The sequence below is a fragment of the Peromyscus leucopus genome, chromosome 8a, assembly GCF_004664715.2.
Source record: "Peromyscus leucopus breed LL Stock chromosome 8a, UCI_PerLeu_2.1, whole genome shotgun sequence".
Classification (NCBI taxonomy): Eukaryota; Metazoa; Chordata; class Mammalia; order Rodentia; family Cricetidae; genus Peromyscus; species Peromyscus leucopus.
The window spans coordinates 51,684,814-51,698,268 of NC_051085.1; the positions used below are offsets into that span (position 1 = coordinate 51,684,814).

At 43.8% G+C, this 13,455-nt stretch overlaps 1 protein-coding gene across 2 annotated transcripts in view; it reads left to right on the forward strand.

The window, feature by feature from the left end:
* Pacrg (parkin coregulated) overlaps nucleotides 1-13,455 on the forward strand; it is a 479,746-nt gene that overhangs the window by 172,696 nt on the left and 293,595 nt on the right. The gene's annotated exons all lie outside the window — the stretch shown is intronic.

Consider the following 13,455-nt stretch of genomic DNA (forward strand, 5'->3'; position numbering starts at 1 on the left):
GGAGAGCTGGGTGACTGGGAGAGAATGAGTGGAGAAGAGCAGTGTCACAGCGAGCGCGACATAGACAAGTTGACATTGGGACAAGCGGGGTTTTACAGTACTAATCAGAACAGCAAAGGGATATACTGACTTGAAGCTCCGAAGATCCGGGTTGGCATTATTTGTCTGAGAAAATGGAAAGGTGTGGGCAGGGATGAGGACACCCGGAGAGAATGGAATGGAATATGAAACACACATGTTATTTCAGATTCCTCTGTCTAGTGGTCAAACACCCGAGAACTGTCTATCATCTCAACATGCGGCACTAGCCACATTTCAACTCTACACTCTCATGCAGCTACAGCTAGCATGAGAAAGGGGTGAAGCTGGAGGAAAGCCCAGTGTCTAGAGGAAGCAGAAAATCCTCAGAAGGAAGTTCAGAAAGATCTTTCTAGATCCTAGGTTCAAGGCCAAGTCAGAAATAGTCTCACTTTATTAACTGACCAAACTCTTGCATCCCAAGCCAGTTTCCATTCATCAATAAGATGAGCTGTTCTAAGGTTACAAAGGAGCCGAAAATCCATTACCGTGAGTTCAGTGCTGTGGCATCCCTGTGACGTGTCTGTACGAATCCTGTTGTCACTCATGGACCACAGCCTCACATTCGGGAAAGTTTGACAAGGGTGTAAAAGAACAGCATCTCCTGCGTTTTGCGGTAATTCACTCTCAGTTACACCCATCCTTTTGGGCGCACAGACAGTCACAGCAGCGTCTGGAACATTCCTGCAGTGGAGACAGAGGCAACTGAGCACCTGTCCTTCGTATTTCCCTGTTCTCCATTCATGCTTCTCCTCACCCCTCTTTTATCTCCTCCTCCGTTTCTTTTTCTTCCTCCACCTGCTTCCTTTTCTCTCATTCTCAGTTTATTCCACATTCAAATTCAGTCTCTCATGTTTGCTTATTTGTGTACATAGCCTGTTCTCCTTTATGAATTATTTAAATGTCTTAGAGAGAGTATTTTCTCTAACATTGTTGCCCTAATAAAATAGTCACAGTCTGGTAATGGGGGAGGGTTTGCACTTCATTGATTTTAACATGGCAGGGGAAGGCATGCTCTGTTGTGTGATCAAACACTGTCTTTTGTGCTTGGTTTTATTTCTATTTAAGCATGCTTTAAATTCATAATTACACTTAAGTTGTTAATTTGCAAAATTTATTTAGTGTCTGCTGTCACTCTTTTCCCTTAAATTAAGAACTACGCAACAAATTAGTTCTTACTGATAATTATATTTTCTAAAAACTGTTGAAGCAAATCAAAACTCTAATATCAAAGTATTTCCTCAAATGAAGTGGAACCAAACCCATCATTTAAGTTTGTTGCTAATTCTCCTTGCACATAAACACTCCTTCTACAGAATTTCCTGTGCTCCCTGGATGATGGACCCGGAGCCACGGGATTGCAGAGTGGATAAGACACAGAGAGAGCAAATCTTACCTTCGAGACTCTGTGCTAATGCTCGAAGAGGTGCCCTGATCTCTAGGGTCAGGCAAGTTAAAGGCAAGCTATGTTAAAGAGAGAGGCATCACTGGGAACTCATACCTTTGCAGCCTGAGTGCTGCTCTGGGCAAGAATGGAATTCAGTATTGCTGCTGTTTTCTCTTCTTCCATTCTTACTTTGGGGCTTGTTTGGTTTACCTAGTTGTCAGTAGTAGGTGGCTCTCTATTCATGTTCTCTCTCTGTGTCTCTCTCTGTTTCTCTTCCTCTTTCTTCCTTCCTCTCTTCCTCGCTCTTTCTCCCCCTCTCTCCCTCTCCCTCTCTCCCTCTCTCTCCCTCCCTCCATCCCTGTTTCTGCCCCCGCTTTCTCTCCATGTAAACTGAAGTCAGCATGATACAAGGACTGCTTCCTTGTCAATCATATAGTATTACAGAAGGACTGAGTGTGACCATGATGTCAGAAGCTCTGCCCCAATCTGCAAGGGGGGGGGGGACCAGCTAGCCTTGACTTCTTGTGCTCTCAGCACTTAGTGGGTCTCATTTCTCCCAGTAGCAGAGGCAAGTCATAGCTGCTTGTTCTGCCTGGGGTTTGCTGTTCTGAAGGGTGAAGTGTTATAATGATCAGCAACCCTTTGTCACATTTCCACACAGGGTCACATATAGTGCTGGTGTGCAGTCATGATCTGGGAAAAATCAGTTATTAAACTTTCAGCTACAACACAGAGTGTAAATTCTAGAAACATTAGAATGGAGACTGTTTTCAAATAAAATATGAGAAGTACACACGTGGTTATACACTGTGGGTGGCATGGTTCCCTTGCTGGCACGTGTGTGGGTCTGCATCATCACATCTTATGGTCTTTGGAGTCCCTTCTCTTTAAATAGAGTAGATCACATCTTTATACTGTTGGTGATAAGGAATGTATTTAGTAGCTGATCTCTTCCTGCCTCCCTGCAGTAGCTTCCAGAACTTTGCATGAGTCTGTATCTTTTCTCCTGGCTTCTTCTCTGACCACCGTCTTTTGTGTCCCATTCTCTCCTTCTCTGGCCCAGTTTTCTTTGTATCTCACTTCTCACGCGTGTGCCTGGAACCGTGCAGGCCCGGTCACCCTCCAGGGGACCACTGGCTCTAGGTTCTGGACATCAAATACTTACTGATACAGCACGTCACACCAAGTCAAGCTCAGGAAAATGAAATGTTAGACACTGGCAAACCACCCTCTCTTTCTCTGCTTCGTCCACGGTGCCTCCTCCAGGTTCCCATCTGGGCACACCAAAGCCCCTTTGTCTCCGGCGCTTTACCTGTCAGATTCGAAGCCCAAACAGCTGTTCTTTCCATTTGAAACATGGGAGCTATCGAGTCCTCACATGGAGCATCCTAAACAGAGCCACACTGGAGCTTTTCTGGAACAAGCAACCTTCCATTCCTTACCCAACCTTTTAGTTGATAAGTAAATAGATCAATAATAAAAATCCCCAAGGAAATTTGAGTTTGAAAACCAAATTTCTTGAGCATGATCAAGTCTCTAACCATTTATTCTTATTTTTTTTTATTTATTTATTTATTTATTTATTTATTTATTTATTTATTTATTTATTTTGGTTTTTCGAGACAGGGTTTCTCTGTGTAGCTTTGCGCCTTTCCTGGAACTCGCTTTGGAGACCAGGCTGGCCTCAAACTCACAGAGATCCGCCTGGCTCTGCCTCCCGAGTGCTGGGATTAAAGGCGTGCGCCGCCTCCGCCGCCGCCGCCGCCGCCGCCGCCGCCACCGCCGCCACCACCACCACCACCACCACCCGGCCAATTCTTATTTTATTTTTAAGATGTATTTTATTTTTTAATTATGAGTATGTGTGTGAGTATGTACCCTGTATGAGGTGCTTACAGACGCCAGAGATGTCTGATCCCCTACAGCTGGAATTAAAGGCAGTGGTGAGCCACCCAACGTAGGTGCTGGGAACCAAACTTGAGTCTTCTGTAAGAGCAGGACATGCTTTCAACCATCCAACCAACTTTCCACATCTAAAAGATTTCTTTAACCATTTGAAGAACAGAGTCATCCTACTTACAATACTGGAAAGGACCCGAGGGCAGGGAGAGGGGGTTCTTGGTTTGGGGAAATGATCCTAGCCTTACCCTTTAGTTAGAACGGCTCTTCCCCACTTCTGGTCTTTCATGTGTCTCCTGCTCTTTGCTTCACTTTCTATCCTGCGTTTTCTTTTCTTTTTCTCTGTGTCTATCCTGATGTTTGTGCTGAACCATGTGCTGCCCATGGTGCATGGTCACCTCTGCGGTGTGACGACTGAGCTCCTGACTCCATACCCTGATATCCTGATTTCAAAGTGAGGTCAGATGTCTTCTCTCTAGAATGTCCTTGATTTTCTGTATGTCTCAGTTCTTCCATGTAATCCTTCACATTTTCTCTTTTAAAGCATGTCAGTAATAGTTACATCCATATCTCCAGTTTACCTGCCAATCATCTTAATTTATCCACTTTTATTCTCAGCTGTAGGCTACACTGTGACCATGCAATAATTGCCAAGATTCCAGAATTACACTGTTGTTCTCCAGCCCAGACACTGATGAAATATCCAAGTCAGCATCTCTTCCTACTCTATCTAAAATAGCGGGAGGGGAAACTTCTTGATGGGGGTTGACCTCTTCCTTCTTCCCGGGATGCTGGTTTCTGGAGGCTTGGATACTGTAATTAACTATGAATGCCTTCAAACAGCCTGTTTTCATAGCAATTTTGTACTTGGAGTAGTAGGGTTGGCTTAAGATACCCACAAGTTGAACTCCATTAATATTGGTTGTCTTAAGGGCGCTTTCCTTCCTTCTTGTCTCCCTGACCCCTATGCATGGAACAATGTGTTTCTGAGACCTTGGTGGCTTGGAGTCAGCTGCTCTACTCTACCTTATGAAGAAATGCCCTGGGAGATTAAAGCAGCTGTGGTACCCCTTGGTATTTAGATTGGTGTCTGTTCTCTAGCCCTTGGAGAAGCTCATGCTGAGCTTGAGTGGTTTCTGCTCCCCAGCACTCCTAACCGCTTCGCCACGTCTAACCATCTTACTGATCAACATTTTAGCTGAAATAACATTGTAAAAGCGGAGCATTGTAGTTTTATGGAAGAAGTTTTTTGTTTTTGTTTTTAACCATTTGTGGTCTCTTTGTTTGGAGATCATGATAAACATAGAATGAAGGTACAGCCCCAAAACTAAAGCTGTTTAGGGGTGCTGGGCTCCCACAGTTCAATGAACTCTGCCCACTCAGTACTGTCCTGTGGTACTCCTCTGTCCATGGGGAACAAAAAGGTGCAGTTCATGGATGAGCACCACCTCTCTTCTTGCTGCAGATGTACTCATGTAAAGTTTGGTTAAAATAATAGATACATTCATTGGGAGAAGAAACAAATCTCAGATTATTTTGATCTTGAAAAAATATTTGATTTGCAATGTTATACATTTTACATTTCTTTTAAATTCGTTTTTAGTTTTTAAAAACTTTGTTATTTAGCTTTTGTAGTTCTAGAAGGTTCCATGTTGCCTGCTGTGGAAGAAAAGTCAAGTCTTACCAACTCTGAACCCTGAAAGCTATATAATGACCATCCTGGTGAGATAAGCCAGTGGTGCCATATTGGCACGAATATTATGGGGGTAACCAACCACTTTCATACTGAATTTAAGGCACACATCACAAAATGAAGGGCACACCTGGTATTGTCAACTGTGCCAAGAACTCATGGCTAGGTAGATCATAGGCTCTATTTTTGTTACGTTGCTAACGGGACACGATATCAAACTGTTCTATAAATACTTACCTTTAGACCCATAGTAGAGCTCCCAGCCCTTATCTAAGAAGTTCCTTTTTGACACAGATAACACTTAACACAGGTCAGCCCTAAATGGGGCATCTATACCATAGCCCTTCCCCAAGGCTCAGGGACCACCATGGAGGCAAGGGACTGAACGCTGATAAAAGTCAGAGGTCATGGAGGACACTGAAAAATGGTGTTTTCTGGACATGGCCGGGCCCTTGCACCCATGAACTCACAGCCACTGTAACTGTCTACACAAGATCTGTGTAAGATCAAGCCAGCCAAAATCCTAGCATAGACAGGGGAGAGGCTAACAAAGCCTCACCAGTATCTGAGGAACTCTTGGTACTTGATGGCTGCTGGGAGAAAGAGTCAGTTTTCTTCGGGCATATGTCTCGGACAGGTCGCCATGCTCCAGTGGAGGGTCCTGTGCTCATGCGTTTACTACCAGCACTGACCGGACTCAGCAAGTGGCGGGGGGGGGGGGGGGGGGGGGGGGGGGGGGGGGGACGGGGACACACAGATGTGAAGTTGTTGTGAGGGAGATTGGTGGGAAGAATCTGGGAGGGACTGGAAAGGAGGGTGTTAGGGTAGATTTGATTAAAACACACTATAAACATGTATGGCATTTAAAAAATTATCAATAATCATAAAAGTGGCACACAAAATATATTCTTCTTTTAAAAAAAATGCTACATTACTCTTGTGGGAAAAAACCCCAATATATTATTAGTTAAAATTACTATTACTATTTTTATTTATTTTTTTGAAGTTTTATATTTCCCTGTATTGACTTTTACTGATAGGAAGCACAAATTGAGAAAATTATTGTTATTGTTACTGTTGTTGAAATGGGGGTCTCATGTATGATTGGCTTTAGTCCTACTATGTAGCCAAGGATGACCTTGAATTCCTAATCCTCCTGACTGTTCATGCTCAGCACTAGGACTACAAGCCTGTCCTTTTGTGCTAGGTCTTTAGAGAAAATTGTTAAGTACTCATGGACAGATTGTATTGTGTCCAGTGAACCACATGTTTCCTCTTCCCCAAATTAAAATATGTTGGGTTTGGAAATATGTTCATTATTCTACTTTGTTTCATTATATTAATCGAAACCATTAATCCTTTAAATATATTTGCTCTTTGGGAATGATTTGAAGGCACTACAAATATGTCCTTAATCCTGGATTCAATGCAAATTGACTTCTTAAACTATAAAATACATATGAGAAAGAATTCAATATACGCAACCCAAAAGCCCTCTCAGTCCAAAAAAGAACTAATAATTGAAAGAAAGACCTAGGAGTGTGAATATGGCTCAGTGGTAGAGCACTTCCCTGCCATGTGCGGGGCTCTGTTCTCCACCACCAGTATAAATACAACAATAATACTAATAGAAGAAAATGGAAAATAAACAGAGCACAAAAACCTCCAGCATAAGCAAACTTGACCCTGCATAAATGAAGTACAGTTGGAATATACAACGTATCTATGATACAAGGAGGAACTCAAACTGACACAGATGGATAGTTTTCCTGTGAGTAGATGATCAGATACTTTTATCCTCTGTGTCTTAGTTAGGCTTTCTATTGCTGTGAAGAGAGACCATAACCATGGCAAGGAAAACATTTAATTTGGGGTGGCTTACAGTTTCAGAAGTTTAGTCTGTTATCATCATAATGAGACATGGCAGCATACAGGCAGGCATGGTGCTGAAGAAGGAGCTGAGAGTTGTACATCTTGATCAGCAGGCAACTGGCAGTGAGCTGTCTCACTGGGTGTAGCTCGAGCATAGGAGACCTCAAAGCCCGCACGCCACAGTGACACACTTCCTCCAAGGCCACTCCCACTCCAACAAAGCCACACCCTCTAGTAGTGCCACCCCCTTTGGAGGTCATTTTCTTTCAAACTACCATGCTCTGCAGTGTAAGATCGCCCCTTGCATGCGGCCTTGACAGTTGGTAGTGTAGACCCCCACATAAGTCAGGAGATATTTTTCTTATATTAATATATTAAGCCAATTCATGTAGTGTTGAAACACTCCAGAGAAGCAATTCAGCTCTAACAGCTTTAAAAGGCAAGTCTGTCTAGCCTTCCGGCATTTGTCATCAGACCGTGGGTAGAGAGGGCAAGAGGCAGGAGCTTCCCCGGCCTCACCCCATCAGCTTTGCATTGTGGCTCCAAGAATTCTCTACGTCCCAGCTTTGTGCAGATAAGTCCTCGGAGAGAACCGCTCTGCATCTCCCAGGCAGAGAAATGAGGTCTGTGATTAAAGGAAAGCACCAGTAGCTCCCACGCAACTGAACCCAAGAGGACTAGGTGACATCCATTCTCTGCAGTTGCGAGAGTCACTGCACAGGGGAACTCATTTTCTAATAGATTAGCTCTTCTCTGCATATCCTCAGCCATTATTTATTTAGTTGCAGATCTGGTCCGTTATTACAAGGCAACACTACAAGAAAAATACAACTGAAAACAACGCTGTGCACTTTTGTTACAGGTCACACAATGGTTTGAACCTATTTGTATCCAATCGTTTTCCCCTTGCAGCAGCTCAGTATTCAAACTTGGGAATCCTTTGTTGCTATATAGATTTCTGAATGTTCACGCTATTACCCTTTTCCTCTTTCATGCAAACTACTCTGAAAGAATCCTCCATCAGAAACCACTTTTACAAAACCTGAGGAATTGGGTGGTTCAGCAGATAAACAGCTCTGCTCCACGGGGAGTGAAGTTCACGTCCAGCTTCAAGTCTAAATTAAATGAGCTTGATCGTATCTCTTCAGTCTCCTGTGAACAGCAGTCCAGAGTACTGAACTGTATGAATAATTCCACCGTTCTGCGTGATTGATAGTCTAGGCTCGAGAGAGTCCCAGAATTGAACTAACAACCACACTAAATCGTATCGCATCTTTAGAGGAGATAGCCCTGTTTAGCAAGGGCTCGGGTACATGGAAAGGCCATGTTAAGCAGCATGCATCATCCTTTGCAGCAACTAGGTAGAGGGTGGTACCTGGCTCAGCTCAGCTCTTGGCATCAGGTTCCGCAGCTCAGACTGCACTGGGTGATTTATCTCCTTCTCTGGGGCTTCCCCTAGCTGCGACTTTTTGCATGTGATATTGTATCTACTGATAAATACATGAATTTTTCTTGCTAAGTAATTTATCTCCAGCAGTGATAAGAGATATCTGTATCTTAAAAAAACGAAAATATTCCTTTTGCTGAAGTCTATGTGCATTCTCTGGGATCCAGAAACCCATTGCATTTTTCTACCTACTATCTGGCTATTTAAAAATCAATTTAAAAGTGAAAAAACGTGGGCATTCAATGGCACTGCTGTTTAGTAAAGCAAGGATGTCACAACTGCATCTGAGCCCGTCTGCTCTGTGCTTAGTGAGTCCTGGTCATTGCTTTACTGTGTAGAAGTCAGAGCCCAGGTGAACCGGGACAGAAGGACAAGAGGGCAGCCCGGGCAATGAGCACAACTGTGCTTCCACTGAACAACCCTACTAGGAATTTTCAGACTTAATTCCACTCTTCAATGGCATAGAAAGTTTCTTTAGAATATACAGCTTGTCAACAGATATATGCAGAGGAAAATTAATTTCAAATATAATATTGCAAGTAATTCTTGAAGAAGACGACCCTTCCCCTAGAAGTCAGCATGAATAAAACAGTAACTGGAATCCAGTGGAAAACAGAACATTGAAAATGACTTGTTCCCGTGAGTGCTGGGGTTAAAATGACCTTGAGATCAGTTTCTGACTGACTCAAGCTAACACATCAGAGAGCGGTGATTTGTCTTTGGACCTGTCTAGATCTGGTACAGAATCTGACTGGCAGGTCTTGTGCACACTGTCTTCTTCCACCCCTCCCTTTCGGTCTCTGTCTCCCTCGCCTTCTCCTTGCCCCTCTTACCACCATTGTTCCCCTGGCAGATGTCAGTCACCTATAATGAAATGGAAGAATGATGGCACACTCTGCTTTCAAATGTAAACTCACTAACTCTGTGGACCTTCTAATGTATGCATGAGCTGTGTTTTGGATTTTCCTGTACACAAAGCACAAAACCCGAAATGGAAAACAGCATATAATTTATTGATACTTTCCTTAAAAGGTCTATTAATCATAAGGACGAAATGCTACTATGGTGCACCAATTTCAATTTTTTTTAAAAAGATTTGATCACAGGAAAACAAAACCTCTGTAATCTCAAATCAGTACCTTTGCATTGTTTGTATTTACTAATTGGTAAATAAAGCACATTGTTTGCTCTGTGGATATGAGTGTCAAGCATCTTTACAAAGCACACACTTTACTATATTTTAGGGTGTGTTGTAGGTTGAGGGTGAAATGTCCCCCATAGGCTCACTTGGTCTCCAGCTGGTGGCATGGTTTGGGACAGCTGTGGAACCATTCAGGGAAAGTGAAGCCTCTTGGGAGGAAATGAGTCACGAGGGGCAGGCCCTGGGATTGCATTCCCCAGCCCCACTTCTTCGGTTCACTCTTTGCTTCTTGAGTGCGGATGTGACCACCCGACCCTCTGCTCCTGTCTGTCTGCTGCTACATCTTAGCCACCAGAATGGCTTGCCGTCCTCTGGGAGTGTGAGTCAAAACCGACCCTGTCTCCATATGATTGCTTTGGTCGGGTTATATTATCCCAGCCACAGAAAAGTAACTAAGAGTGTAATCTAACAAGCTAAGCTAATTAATTGTTTCATTTTATATGTGATAGCAAAGAGCTCAAAGCAACAGTCTATTTTGATGTATTTTAAATTAAGTTTTCTGCTGCATTAGAAAAGAAAATGATGATTTGGTTATTTAATTGTTAAACTAATGAGGCAGGTGTTCTGGAATCTCTTGCCTCATGTTAAGCACGAGAAACATGGGACACACACACACACACACACATCATATTCTTACACTCATCTATGGAAAAAAAGGCTATACAACTTCTTGATTTTTTTTCAGTAATGCTAAGTTGCTCAATTTAGAATTAATAGCTCCAAATATTTAAACCTTATTTTCAGAATTGTATAAGCATTTGGCCACAAACACTAGTTCACTCTCCAAATGCTTCTGGCACCTGATGCTATATAACACTTCCTACCAGTTAATGCGGGGCAGTTTTCTTTTCTCCTTACTAACATTTGCCTATTAACAAGTTTTGAGGCTCGCTAGGAGCCTGGTGTTGCGCTGGGTGGTGGAAATGCGTCACTTGCCCTTTCAGACCAAGTGGTGTGCAGCTGCACATCTGGAGGGGGAGGCAGTGCCTTGGCAGGTGTGCTTTTTCGCTCCTGATCCTATAAATTGGCTCTTCTGTGAATTTGCAGAGACGAGTGTTGACAAATCAGGTCATAGCTTGCTTTACTTTATCCTAAATTACGGATTAACCCGAAGTCAGTAATTGAGGATATAGAAAAATAAGCTTAGGATGGTAATTAACTGTGGGACACAGGACCAGCAACTGCTGCTGCTGGGTGGCAGGAAATACATCAGCTATTGTATAAATATACCCAGAGATCGTTGCTCCGCGCTAATATGCCTGGATCTAGAAATGAAATTGTCTTGACATTGCCTGTCATTTTCGTACTCACAGGGAAGGAAGCCAGAGACAAATGGGATCAGGAAGGAAAGGAAGGGAAGAAGGAAAAGCAAAGTAGAGGGTTAATGAACTGGGTCAAGTGGGCGGGGCTTCCAAGTAGGAATCAGGGTGTCATGTCTGCTGGGGATACAGAGCACTGTGTGATTCATTTGTGATGCCGGTCCTTCCCAAACCGTCCGAGATTCAGCCCTCACAGCCTCCTGGTCTTGGGCAGCAGCAAGGGAAAGGGTGGGTATGGCAGCAGGGCGTGACCATACACTGGAAATGGGGCGGGTGTTTGTGTGTCAGTCAGAAGCACTCTCCAAGGCCTTCCTCCTATTCCCACTTCCTTTCCTAACCAAACCCACTAGGATGGCAGCAATACTGTATGAGTTCACTCACCCAGTATAGACAGGTGGACTGAGATGGGGTGGAGGCTAGCAAGAGGTCCGGGGACCAAGGAAAGCAGAGAGACTCTTGGGATGTAGTAAAGGAGACAGGGAATCTGGTGTCTCTCCTCTGATGCCCCCTGACTGCCCACACATCTGTGCATTGCCGTTCCTGAGTCCACTGTTCATGTCTCATGTGAAAAACACAATGAAAGGCAATACCAGTGCAACAGGGACGTTCACATGGCTCAGAATGGGGGACACAAGACAATAGCAGCATTCAGTTTCAAGGACAGGTCGAACCCTGACGACCATTTATAAGTCAAATGTGACATTCCTTGAGGCAAGATTATGGGCAGGTGGGGTTCTTTTCTTCGATGCATGTTTCCTTTTCAGTGTTTTGTGATAATGTCCTTTTAACCAGCTGACACTGCCCCATTACATTTAGTCATCTTCACAGTAGAAACTAGCATTGCAACCTTTGACCAGGTCATCTGTGTAAAGTGGTGGGCAGTCCAGTGGTGCCTGGTTGTCACCCTGTGGTTAGCACTGGAACAGAGTGCCACTGACTGGCAGCTTTAAACAACAGGAAGACATTGTTCAATGTTCTGGAGGCCCCACAGTCAAAGACCAAAGTCTTGGCAGTGATAGTCTCCCTCAAGTCCTGGAAGTGGCAGTCTCTCCATGTATCTGCCTCCTGCTCTTGGTCAAGCCCATTCACTGCAGCTGCTCTCTGATTTTCTCTCTACATCTGGTCAGTCTTCCCTCTGGATGTGTCCACTTTCTGTGTCCAGTTCCCTTTCTTACGAAGATAATAGCCTCCTGATGAGGTCTCATTTAATACACCCCTCTTAATTTGACCACACCTATAAAGAAGGCTCCATTCTGTTCCCTCCTGGGGTTAGGGGTCTAGGAGATAGCTATCATCTGAGGAGAGGGCAGCGCTCACCCCTTTCCAAGTTGTTCAGGATGGGGCTTGTTTCTCTATGTCAATATAGAGCCTTATTACATGTGGTAGCGTATGGATCTTGGATGTTGCTTTTATAAACAAAACCACATTTGTAGTGTAAGGTAAAATGAAAACAAGGAAACCCACTTGTGGTGGTATTGTGTTCCCCAAAATATTGTGCACTCTAATAAACTTATCTAGGGTCAGAGAACAGGACAGCCATTAGATACAGAGGCTAGAAAATGGTGGCACTCAACGCCTTTAATCCTAGCATTCCAGAGACAGAAATCCCTCTGGATCTCTGTGAGTTCAAGGCCACATTGGAAACAGCAGGCATGGTGACACACGCTTTTAATCCCAAGAAGTGAACCTTTAATCCCAGGGAGTGATGGTAGAAAGCAGAAAGATATATATAAGGCGTGAAGACCAGAAACTAGAAGCATTTGGCTGGTTAAGCTTTCAGGCTTTGGAGCAGCAGTTCAGCTGAGGTTCATTCTGGATGAGGACTCAGAGGTTTCCAGTCTGAGGATACAGGATCAACTGAGGAACTGGTGAGGTGAGGTAGCTGTGGCTTGTTCTGCTTCTCTGATCTTCCAGTATTCACCCCAATAACTGGCCTCAGGCTTGATTTTATTAATAAGAACTTTGAAGATTCATGCTACACCCACTAGCCAGTAGTTGTGAGGTAAGCCCCAGAGGCACACAGGTACAGGTTCATCCTCGTCTCTGCTCCTCACCAGCAGTGTGCCCTCAACTGAGCCTCTCTGATCTCACTCTCCTTGTATAGAAAGCGGCAGCAGTGGCGTTCACCAAATAAAGTTGATGTTAAGGGGTTAAATGTTTGATTCAAGTAAAATGCTTCTCAGTGTCCAGCCCATAGTTACTGGTGTCATTGTAGAAAATATCCCCCATAGCATTTTTTTTTTGCTTTTCGTAGAATGTAAAAATATTTTTTATTAATTATTAAATAAATATAAAATATTAAAAATAATTAAGTTTAGTAGAATATAAAAACATAGTATACATCTACTTACTTCTTCTTCCCTTGTAAATAGGGAGCAATTGTATCCTGCTCACTGAGTTGTGAATGAGCAATCCTATGCTCTACCTTTGTGTCCCTTGGGTGGCAGTAGGCACAGCGGGGAGGCACTCACTGTAAGGCTGAAGAAAGGCAGGGACCGGTCTGGTTCAGGGCCCAGCAGGAGCTGCCCAGGGGCCCAGCAGGTCAGTGTCAGAAGCAAG